This window comes from Scyliorhinus torazame, chromosome 2 (assembly GCF_047496885.1).
Source record: "Scyliorhinus torazame isolate Kashiwa2021f chromosome 2, sScyTor2.1, whole genome shotgun sequence".
In the NCBI taxonomy this organism is placed as follows: Eukaryota; Metazoa; Chordata; class Chondrichthyes; order Carcharhiniformes; family Scyliorhinidae; genus Scyliorhinus; species Scyliorhinus torazame.
Window position 1 is genome coordinate 131,559,613 of NC_092708.1, and position 12,040 is coordinate 131,571,652.

Consider the following 12,040-nt stretch of genomic DNA (forward strand, 5'->3'; position numbering starts at 1 on the left):
GGATTTCTTGCTTACGAATATGCATTTCAGGCTCTGAGCCTGTCTGAGTCTTGGCTTGTCCATTTTACCCACCAGGCTTTGCGAGTTTCTCTGTACCTCGTTGGAAGTGGCCATCCCAGATGGCTACAGTACAATGAACACAGAAAGTTACCACAAAGATGCAGGAAACAATCAAGAAGGCAAAATATATGATGGCCTTTATTGCAAGCAGATTGGAGTACAAGAATAAAGATGTTTTGCTGTGATTGTATAGGGTTTTGGTGAGACCACATCTGGCATACTGCATCTGGTCTCCACATTTCAAAAAGGATACACTTGCATTGGGGGCAGTGCCGTGAATATTTATTAAACTGGTCTTTGGGATATGGGGGTTGTTCTGTGATGAAAGGTTAAGTAAATTGAACTTAAATTATCTGGGGTTTAGATGAATGAGAGGTGATCTCATTGTCACCTACCAAATTATGAAGAGGCTTGATAGGGTAGGCGCTGAGAGATTGTTTCCACAGGCGTACAGTCTCAAAATAAAGGGCCAATCATGGAGGACTGAGATGAGGAGAAATTGTCTCACTCAAAAGGCTGTGAATCTTTGGAATTCTCTACCCCAGAGGATTGTAGATGCTCCACCATTGAGCACATTTAAGGCTGCAGACAGATTTTTGGTCTCAGGGATTAAGAGACATGGAGGGATGGTGGAGAAATTGAGTTGAAACCCAAGACCGGCCATGAACGTACTGAATGGCAGAGCAGGCTTGAGGGGCCATATGGTCTACTCCTGCTCCTACTCCTTGTGTGTTGTGAAATGTGGATTGAATTTCAAATGTTTTTACAGGTCTGGATATGTTTACCTGCGCTCCACTTAAAACCTTCTACAGCTTGACCACATTACAGTTGAAAAAGGTCAGATGACTTTTGGCAGCCATCTTTAAGACTCATTGGGCGCGATACTCCCAGTCCCGCGCCGGGCCGGAGAATCGGCGCAACCACGCCACGCCGCCCCAATGGCGGCGTGCGATTCTCCGAGGTACTCTGAGGCCCCACTGTATGAGGCCGGGCCGCCGATTCTCCAGCCCGGATGGGCCGAGCGGCCACGCGGAAAAAGCAGAGTCCCGCCGGCGCTGTCCACACCTGGTCGCTGCTGGCGGGAACTCTGCGTGAAGGGTCGGGGGCGGCCTGTGGGGGGGGGGGGGGGAAGGGGAAGGGGGAGGGGGGCTCCGGGGGGGGGCCTCCGATGGGGTCTGGCCCACCGATCGGGGCCCACTGATCAGCGGGCCGGCCTCTCTTTCCCCCCCCCCCCGGCCTACTTTGTTGCGCGGCCGGCCCCAGAACCCCCGCGCTATGTTGTGTCGGGGCCGGCACGTTACGTAAAGCCACCGCGCATGCGCGTGTTGGCCCGTCACCACTGTGCATGTGCAGGTTGGCATCGCCCCCAGTGCGCGCCAGGAAGTGAGGCTGGAGCGGCGTGAACCGCTCCAGTGCCATGCAGGGGGCTAGTGCCTGCGCCCGTTTCACGCTGTCGTGAAACGTGACGGCGTTCACGACGGCGCGGACACTCTGTCCCGCGATTGGAGAATCGAGCCCCTTGTGTCCATTTAAAAAGATGAGCATTTTATAAACAAAATCTTTCATATTACAATTGCACATATGCAACACATAGAAATTTTACAACACAGAAGGAAGACCCATCAAGTCTGCGTTGACTAAAAAGAGTGAAGCCAGTGAAGTAACACTCAGAAATTGTGCTTTGGTCAGTAAAAGGAAAAGTAAAAGATGTAATATTTTAAACGATGTGAGAGAGAAATATGTATGATACCACTATCTGTCTTTACCCGTTTCAAATTTCCGAGAACAACTTAAAACCCAGCGAAAAGAATGAAACCTCAGGTTTGGCATGTGACGATCCATGACAATCCCGTCCAGTCGGATCCACTCCGCGGTCACGGAGCTGGTGCAGTTCGATCCGATGTGCTGTGATCCAGTCTTGTGTGTTTTGCCGGCTCCAGTCCCTTGCTTTCACTGCAGGGAGGAGCGGGTGGGTGGATTGCAGCACATCACATCTCATTGATAGTACGGAGCGACGCGCCGATTGACAGCCGTTTTCAGTCAAAAAAAAATACAAGCCCGTTTAGGGTCGCCCTGCCTTCGATTGAACCGTGTGGTGCATTCGAGGAGAAATCCCAGTCAGTGACTTGTGTGGTAGGTGCGTTTCTGTTCCACACGAGCCGGCTGAGGTTTCCACAGTGTGCTGTGTGTGGCCTGTGCTGTCTCGTAAAATGGCATTTGATTGCCAGTTATTATTGCAAACTTAATGTCTATTGTTCGGTTGGTGCAAAGACAGATTGTATGTCGGAAAGTTTCCGCCTACGTTGTGTAAAGCCGCAGAGCAAGGTGAATGTAAAGGTTACCGTAGACTGCAACCAGGATGTTGGATACAGCGAAACCCAGAAAGGACCAGTGACAGCATTGCAGATACTGTAAAGACAGGTTACATGCGAAATACTTTGGAGGGTAAGAGACTAGCATTGTGATGAATGCAAGTAGTGTTCTATGTGTGCAGTCAAGATGCATCATACTGAGGTATTTTTTAAGTGTGAACTTTTTTTGTGAAGCACTGAAATGTAAGGCCATTGCAAATGTTCTTTAAATATGTAATTTAGTTTGAGTGACATCATCGGATAGTAAGTCTCTGAAAGATGGAAATAGTATTTGCATATTTAAATTTGTGGGAAATAAGTAAACAATTTATATTTGAAAGGCATCTTTTGGTATGGTACAGCTAGATTTTCTTTATGTTCCCGTTAGCAAAATGGTAGAAGAGACAAATCTCAAATATCAGCAAGGTATATTCTGCAAAGACATTAAGTTAATTAATTATGAATAATCATTTTTCAGAATAGAGTCACAAATCTGGTTATTCTCTGCCTTGATCCAATTTCCTCAAAATTCACTTATTTTAAATAGTAGCTAACCCAGTGACTTTGACGTGGCATGTTATATGATGTCATTGTGTAAAAAAAGAATGCCCTAATACAGATTTTTTTCAAAGCTGAAGATGAGCTCAAAAATCCATTGGAAAGTTGCTTCTAAATAATTATTTATGAAAAAAAATGCAATTTAAGAAGTTTTTCTCAATGCATATTTACAATGATAAATATTGAATACTGTTTTAAGATTGTTGTATTAATAAATCTGTAGATTATACTTGAACTCAAAATGGAATAGATGATACTTTTATCACGTACTTTGAGTTGTTCTCTTGTGGAACTTCTTACAAATAATCAAGGACTTGCAGTGCATTTTCTAATGTCCATCACGTTCCCATGTTACCCAAATATGATAACAATTCACTCATTTCTATATTGCAGAAAATTTACTGAATTTATAGTAAGGCCCCATTTTGCCCCCACCCCCGATATATATTAATGACTTTGCATATAGGGCTTAATTGCAAAATTTGAAGATGCCATGAAATTCAAAAATGCTGTTTTCGGTGAAGAGGATAGAAAAGTCATAGGATTGGTGAAATGGGCAGATGCAAGGCAGATAAAATTTAATGCAGCAAAGCTTGAAGTGATATCTTTTAGGAGGATGAATGAGCATAGGCAACACAAACTAACTGGTACAATTTTAAAGTAGGTGCAGGAACAGAGACACCTTGGGATGTATCTGCACAAATCATTGCAGTTGGTAAGGGAGGTTGAGAAAGCTGTTAAAGACACTTATGGGACCCATGGCTTTATAAATAGAGGAATAGAGTTCAAAGGCACTGCTGCCTCACAGCATCAGGGACCCGGATTCAATTCCGGCTTTGGGTTACTGTGGAGTTCACATTATCCCCGTGTCTGCATGGGTTTCCTCTGGATGCTCCGGAATTGCCTCCCATAGTGCACAGATGTGCAGGTTAGATGGATTGGCCATGTTAAAAATTGCTCCTAAGTGTCCAAAGATATGCAGGTTAGGTGGGGTTACAGAGATGGAGTGGGTCGAGGTAGGGTGCTCTTCCTCAGGGTTGGTGCAGACTTGATGGGCTGAATGGCCCCCTTTGGCACTGTAGGAATTCTATTCTATGAAAGGAAGTTATACTAAACTTTAAAACACTGATTCGGCCCCACCTGGAGCATTGTGGCCAATTCTGGGCACCACACATTAGGAAGGACATCAAGGCCTTGGCGAGAATGTAAGACGAGATTTACCAGATTGGCACGAGGGATCAGGAATTTCAGTTACATGGAAGAACTAGAGAACCTTGGAGCAGAGAGGTTAACAGGACATTAGATAGAGGCGTTCAAAATTATAAAAAGTGTTGTAAATAAAGAGGAGCTGTTGCAGTGGCAGAAAATTTGGTAATTAAATATAAGGTAATAGATTTAAGGTAATTGGCAGAAAAAGAGGAAAAGAATGTGATCTGTTGTGAACTTAGATGCATTGTCTGATGATGCAGTGTCAATAGCAAGCTTTGAAAGGGATTTGGATAAATCAAGGGGAAATATTTTTCGGGCTATAGGGCAGGAGCAGGGAGTTGGTATTAATTGGATAGCTATTCCAAGCAATGGGAATAGGCCTAATAAAACAAATGGCCTCTGCTGTGTCATTCTATAACTGAATTAGGTAAAAATATTGCACAATTTACTTTTCCTGGCTTATATAATTATAATAATCACCTATTATTTTATAAAACTTACAATAAATGCCACTCACGTTTTCCATCCACCTCAAAACCTTAACTCCAAATTATTTACATTAGTTTATTTTTGCTTTACCTCTCGGTGCTGGTATTTTGTTTGTTTTATCTCTTCCCTCCTCAATTCCCTTCAGTTATTTACATGCTCATAAAGGTTACCTTGCTTTTCCTCTTTTCACACTTCCCATGTTCTTGCTGAAGCTGTTAGTGTCGCATTATTTATAGATTCACCAATGATCAAGTGACCATACACTATGGTGCAGGCCTGACCTCTCTGGCAAAACATCAAATTCCCTTCAGCAATACAGAAAAACATAAACTTCATTAGCTCTACACTTTGGCTTAAACTGAATAAAATATTGGGAGGTGGGGATGGAGGGGAATAATGATTGAAGTCACGCTTTAGGTGTGAATAGGTGTATACCAGATGCAAGACTTTTCATTTGATCAATAGGTACTGTTTTTAAGCATAAGCAACACGATTTCAATTTTAGATTGAGCTAGTTTTATCAACATAATCTACTGTTTGGTATATATTACTTTTATGTTTTACAATTATCACTAATAATGTCTGAACAGTTTCTTGACATATTATTCTGAAATCAGAATTTTGCTGAAGGTTTTCCAATGCAATTGTCAAGCGGTAGGGATCCTGAGTTAAGGATTGCAAAGTTTGGTGTTCATGTTAGATACGTATAATTCAAATTAGATCAGCAGCAAAAATGTACAGGTGATAGGTTAGTTCAGCCAACAATGCAACATTTTTCTAAATATGGCAAATAAGACTTTTAATAATTGGTTGCCATTTTAGAAAATATTGAACTCTCATTTCCTTGTAATTGTTGAAATAGGTCTGGTGCTGACCATCTATCTGCTTTTAGAATAGTTTGAAAATGAATGAATGAAATGAAAATCGCTTATTGTCACAAGTAGGCTTCAAATGAAGTTACTGTGAAAAGCCCCTAGTCGCCACATCCCGGCGCCTGTTCGGGGAGGCTGGTACGGGAATTGAACCGTGGTGCTGGCCTGCCTTGGTCTGCTTTAAAAGCCAGCGAATAGTTTGCACCTAACCTTTAAACTCTGTCATGTAGTCTCATGACAGGCATTTTATGGTACCTGTAAAATCAACTTTGGCTGATTAAATTATAGGATTTATTTGTAATTCAATGTTTACTAATTTGATCAGATTAGTAAAGTCGCCATAGCCCCAGATGACCATAGACTGCTTACCTGTTTGAGGGGGAGAGATGACTGGTGGCGATTTAACCTGAGGATTGTCGTGTCACCCCACTCCTGGTACCATGTTGTGTTATTATGTCGTGGGGTAACACTGACTGCAACACGATGCAGTTAAATGATCACGCATACACCAAACATAGGGTTGGTTCAATGAAATTTATTGAACTTCAGTAACGAAGCACACAGCTGCCTGTGGGTTGACTCTCTACTACTCTAAGTAAACTACCATTAACTATCTAGACCAGGCTAGCTCTGATCCACGTGTAGAATGTGTTGAATGATTTGTACACCCTGACTATCACTACAGTTGTCACCAGTGGAAAGAGGCAGAGTGCTGATGCCTCGTGTGTTTTATAGTTGGAAGCCCCCCTCTGGTGTTTTGTCTGGTGATTGGTCGTGTTCTGTTCTGTATGTTGATTGGCTCACCTGGGTGTCTGTCACTGCCTGCTTTTACCTCATGATGTGCATGGGTGCATATTATGACGAGGATCACCACACCTCAGGCAAGGGACAAGGTTGAGAAGGCGGAGTCTTCATGGATAACCTCAGCTGGTATGGGAATTGAACCAGCACGGTTTGCCTCGCTCTGCATCACAGAGCAGCAGCAGTTGAGTGGAACAGTTTTATGTTACTTTTCTAGGAATCAACATTTAGGTAGTAACATTTATGGACTATTGCTAAGCACAGTGATGTGAATAAAAGACGTGTTGTAAAGCTTACAGCTAAAAAGGCTTCATGTTCTTGCAAATCTTTATTGAGGCTAAATTTAAAAATCTAACAATGAAGTACAAATCAAAGTAACCCACTTAAGTACTACAAATTTTATTCTGAGTGCTGGGATTGTTTCCATTTGTACCAGTGCATTCAAGTGCCTCGAGTGAAGGAGATTTTACGATCCTTGAAAGTGCTTCTATCTTATAAATGCAACATTCTAAAATTTTATTTCCAGGGAAAGAGAAGCAGAGATCTTCCCAAACTTTTCTGTGGGATATATGGAAACCATCCTTATAAAGGAGCCAGGTCAATAGCTGCCAAGAAAAAGGATTGACAGTTGTAGAGCTTGTCCATGCTACCCAGTTTCTATCACAAATCTAGTCCCACTTGCCCGCATTTGGCCCATATCCCCCTATACCAACCCTGCCCATGTAACTGTCTAACTTTTTTAAATAAAAAAAAATTGTACCCACCTCTACCTCTGCCTCTAGCAGCTCGACCCAGATGCTCATCACCCTCTGTGTGAAAAATTTCCCCTCTGGTCTCTTTTGTATCTCTCCCCTCTCATCTTAAACCTATGCCCTCTCGTTCTAGACTCCCATACCTTTGGAAAACGATGTTGGCTATCTACCTTATCGATGCTCCTCATTATTTTATAGACCTCTATAAGTTCACCCCTAAGCCTCCTACGTTCCAGGGAAAAAGTCCCAGCCTATCCAGTCTCTCCTTGTAACTCAGACCATCAAGTGCTGGTAGCATCCTCGTAAATCTCTTCTGAACTCTATCTAGTTTAACAATATCCTTCCTATAATAGGGTGACCAGAACTGAACATAGTATTCTGTGTGTGGTCTTACCAATGTCTTGTACAACTTCAACAAGACGTCCCAACTCCTGTATTCAATATTCTGACCAATGAAACCTAGCACGCTGAATGCCTTCTTCACCACACTATCCACCTGCGACTCCATCTTCAAGGAGCTATGAACCTGTACCCCTAGATCTCTTTGTTCTATAACTCTCCCTAACTCCCTACCATTAACTGAGTAGGTCCTGCCCTGATTTGATTTACCAAAATGCATCACCTCACATTTATCCAAACTAAACTCCATCCGTCATTCATCGGCCCACTGGCCCAATTGGTCAAGATCCTGTTGCAATCTTATATAACCTTCTTCACTATCCACTATGCCACAAATCTTGGTGGCATCTGCAAGCTTACTAACCATGCCTCCTGAATTCTCATCCAAATCATTAATACATATAACAAATGACAGTGGACCCAGCACCGATCCGTGAGGCACACCTCTGGTCACAGGCCTGCAGTTTGAAAAACAACCCTCCACAACCACCTTTGGCTTCGGTTCCAAGCCACTTTTGTATCCAATTGGCTACCTCATCCTGAATTCCGTGAGATTCAACCTTTTGCAACAATTTACCATGCGGTACCTTGTCAAAGGCCTTGCTAAAGTCCATGTAGACAACATTGACTGCACTCATCTACCTTCTTGGTTACCCCTTCAAAAAACTCAATCAAATTCGTGAGACATGACTTTCTCCTTACAAAGCCATGCTGACTTTCCCTAATTAGCCCATGCCTGTCTAACTTTCTGTAGATTCTGTCTCTCAGAATACCTTCTAACAATTTACCCACTACAGAAGTAAGGCTAACAGGCCTGTGGTTCCCAGGCTTATCCCTACAGCCCTTCTTAAACAAGGGCACAACATTTGTTACCCACCAATCTTCAGGCACCTCTTCTGTGCATGTATTAGAAAGATTTTATTATCTGAAGGGAAGTTGAAAAGGTCCATGAATAAAGTGTTATGATCCCAGTTGGTATAATTGGACAGGAAGATCCTAGAATGGATCTTGGCTCAAAAGACCGTAACAATGACTTTTCTTTAGAAAAGGTGGAGGAACAGAGTCACAGGACCACTAATTAGTTTTTAACAACAAGAAAAAAAACATTTATTAAGCATGAAAAGTTTGATAATACAATACTTCTTTACATGCATTTATCTTCACAATTATACATAGATTGTAAGGTTAACACAGGCTGCAATGTTTAGATTAGGCTATAATGGTATTAACAACACAGTCCCTTTAAACACACAGGCTGGCTGTGGTCTGACACACTCCATTCTGACCCTGATTTAAATTTCTGTGGATCTCTCCTCAAAATGCCCCCAAATGATTCCTATACCAGAAGCCACCTTATCTCGCTGAACTCTGGCTTCCACATGAGTCACTTCAAATTCCACTTTAAGAACATAAGAACTAGGAGCAGGAGTGGCCATCTGGCCCCTCAAGCCTACTCTGCCATTCAGTAAGATCTTTGCTGATCTTTTTGTGGACTCAGATCCATTTATCCGCCCGCTCACCATAACCCTTAATTCCTTTACTGTTCAAAAATCTGTCTATCTTTGTCTTAAAAATATTGCCTTAAAAATATTCAACAAGGTAGCCTCAACTGCTTCACGGGGCAGGGAATTCCACAGATTCAGAACCTTTTGGGTGAAGAAGTTCCTCCTCAACTCCGACCTTAATCTGCTCCCCCTTATTCTGAGGCTATGACCCCTAGTTCTGGTTTCACCTGCCAGTGGAAACAACCTCCATGCTTATATCTTATCTTTCAAAAAGACACACTTTCAAATCTTATTTTAAACAATACTTTCCCTTAGCTGCTTCAATCAACGATTCACTTGAGGTTTTACACCTCTTTCAGGATTCATTTGTCTTAACTGTTACACAAACTCTTCAATTGTTTTAACTAGCGATTGTCAGATTGATTGCCATTAAGATGGCACCAAATGTTTGATTTACCTCTGAGGTCTGCTTCCCCATTTTAAACCTGATTGCTGCAGCTCTCTTTTTTAAACTCAGAACACTATCTGCTTTTCCCTTGGATTCTCTTGAATAGTAACTTGTTAAAATTCTTGGTCTTTGTTCCCTTAACTTCAGTCTTCCTGAGACATTATTTCTGTCCCAATTTCCTAGTTGTCTGGATTTTATCTGGGTCATTGGGAAGTCTGCCTTTTTGCAACTCCCTAGTCCTGTCCAGATTTTCTCCTGGCAGAGCTGAGAGATGTTCACTCTCCAACTTCCTATGTTTCAACAGCAGCATATCCAGCTAAAAACAAAACTCTAATAAGTCTTTCTACCCTAAAGCTCCTGGTTGCTAAGCAACAACGTACTTTTCATGCAGTAAACCTCTCTAAGCACAGTTTTATCTGAAACCAGAACCCCCAGAGGTAAACACCTTTGTCTAACACAAATCTAACTATAGGTTTACTTTCCCTTATAGAGAAACCAGTTAAACTTTCAGCAGGAAACAATATGAGACTCTAGTGTGAGCTGAAAGGAGGGGAATCATGAATTAAGGCAAAAAAGTGTATCCCTGCCACTGTGACAGCCATAGATACAACCAAATAAATTAAACCTGCTGAAAGCTTTACCTTATTTCTAATATTTAACAGTTCAAATATAAATCTCTTAAAACCTGACAAAAGTCATGCATTCAGGCATAGATCATGAAAGGGGCTTTTTAAATGTCTCTGGGTATTAAAGGCTCTATAAATGCAAGTTGTTATGCTTTCATAAAACTTCATTGAAAGACTAATTTGTAGTTGCAATAAAAAATGTCCTAATTTTTTTCACACACAATCTAATCTATGAGTTGTAGAGTCCATGTTTGCCGTTCTGGAGTTTTATAGCCACCTGTATGTTCCATTCTTTGACTTCTTGATGCACATGCGTGGACATGGACAGACCTATCTACGAGTGCTCTGCATTTTACATGACATCAGAGATTTTGAGGCATTGTTATGTTTGCAAATGAAACTTAGTGATGTTTTCATCTTCTCTGTCCTGTTGCAGCGGATTGAATGCCACTGAGTAAAAATCGTTGGACAATCAGGAATTCCCATCCACAGAATGAAGGGAAAGAGTGTCAGCCTGAATGGTTGAAGGCAGGGTAGAGAGGGCTTATGTGATCTGAGACAAGAGGGGATCTCCATTTGAACTGGATATGAGAGAAGGAAGAGCAAAGATGTGAACCTGGGCAAGAGAGCAAGAATACTGTCTTGACTGGCTTATGATAAAGACAAGATTGCATTGAATTAGCAAGGAGACTGCCGTGTGAAATGAGGGAAGGAGGAGAAGGGTACCAGTTAAACTTTCAGCAGGAAACAGTATGAGACTCTAGTGTGAGCTTAAAGGAGGGAAATCATGAATTGAGGCCAAAACGTGTCTCCGTGCCACTGCGACAGCCATAGGTACAACCAAATAACAGCTCCAACTCTGCAAGAGTTGAAGGAAAATTTGATATTTTCTGACTTTGTCTGTTAAACAAGTGAAGGATCAATGGACATGCTTGATCTCCAATGCAATTTTTCAGTCTGACTATATGCCAAAGAGCTAAATTCAGGACTGTTTTTCAATTGTCAGCCTTTTTTAAAGAACTATTGGACAGCTTTTGTCAATATTCCAGGTTGGTGTCTGAGGATCGATATGTGGAAAATTGAGTACAGTGTTACTTATTATTTTAGTATCTTGGGGAAGCTAGCGGTAGTGGATCTAGGATTTTATTGAACTATGTACACTACTCTGCTCACGGCAGTAACTCTTTCCCAATCCAGTCCTTGTTGAGACAACCAACAACTGCAAGCCCTGCTTGACTGGCTTTTATGTGTAGTCTTTAATGAGCTCCAGCTGGGTGGCCTCCACCCCCTACCTGGGAACTTTGTACTCCAGAAGCCATGGGGAGATTGACAATGGTTTCCCCGTGATCTTTGTGGGGATTCTGACAATTATATATAGTTGTTTCTTGTCTAGTGTTAACATTTTCAGTCCAGGGTGACTTGGGACTATTTCTCTTAACCGCGCACACACACCCTCAAATTACCTATTCGCATGTCCTCAGTGAAACATTAAATCTTTTAACTTTTTTTCTAAGTCATGAAACCGGTTTTTGATGGTACTTGATACAACTACCACACGATACAAATTTTCTACAGTATTTAAAAGCTTCTATCCTTTTAATATTTCAACTAATTCAAAAGGAGTTTTACAATGCCTCTCCGACTGTGACTATTTATTCTAAAATGTACTTTATTCCAAACATGTGTAAAAAACAGTAACATATACAACAACACACTCCACAACCTCACAGTCCAGTTTGTGCAATTTTTTCCCTTTACCCCCTGCCCTCCCCCACCCCCAGCAATGAACAGTTCCTCAAACATTGTCATGAACAACCCTCACCATGTCTCGAAGCCCTCCGCTGACCGCCTCAACCGAAATTTAATCTTTTCCAACTGGAGAAAGGCGTACAGGTTCCCCAGCCAGGCCGCCACCCCTGTCGGCATATCTGACCTCCAATTTAGCAAGATCCTTCGCCGGGCAATTAGAG

At 42.0% G+C, this 12,040-nt stretch overlaps 1 protein-coding gene across 4 annotated transcripts in view; it reads left to right on the forward strand.

Annotated features, from left to right (window-relative positions):
• Nucleotides 1–2,013: 2,013 nt before the first annotated feature.
• osbpl6 (oxysterol binding protein-like 6) overlaps nt 2,014–12,040 on the forward strand; it is a 334,262-nt gene continuing 324,235 nt past the window's right edge. For 2 of the 4 annotated variants that reach the window (XM_072477126.1, XM_072477154.1), the window contains exon 1: nt 2,014–2,505. The gene's annotated coding sequence lies outside the window, so the exon portion shown is untranslated. The remainder of the gene's footprint in view (nt 2,506–12,040) is intronic. The other 2 variants (XM_072477136.1, XM_072477145.1) reach the window with 2 other exon arrangements.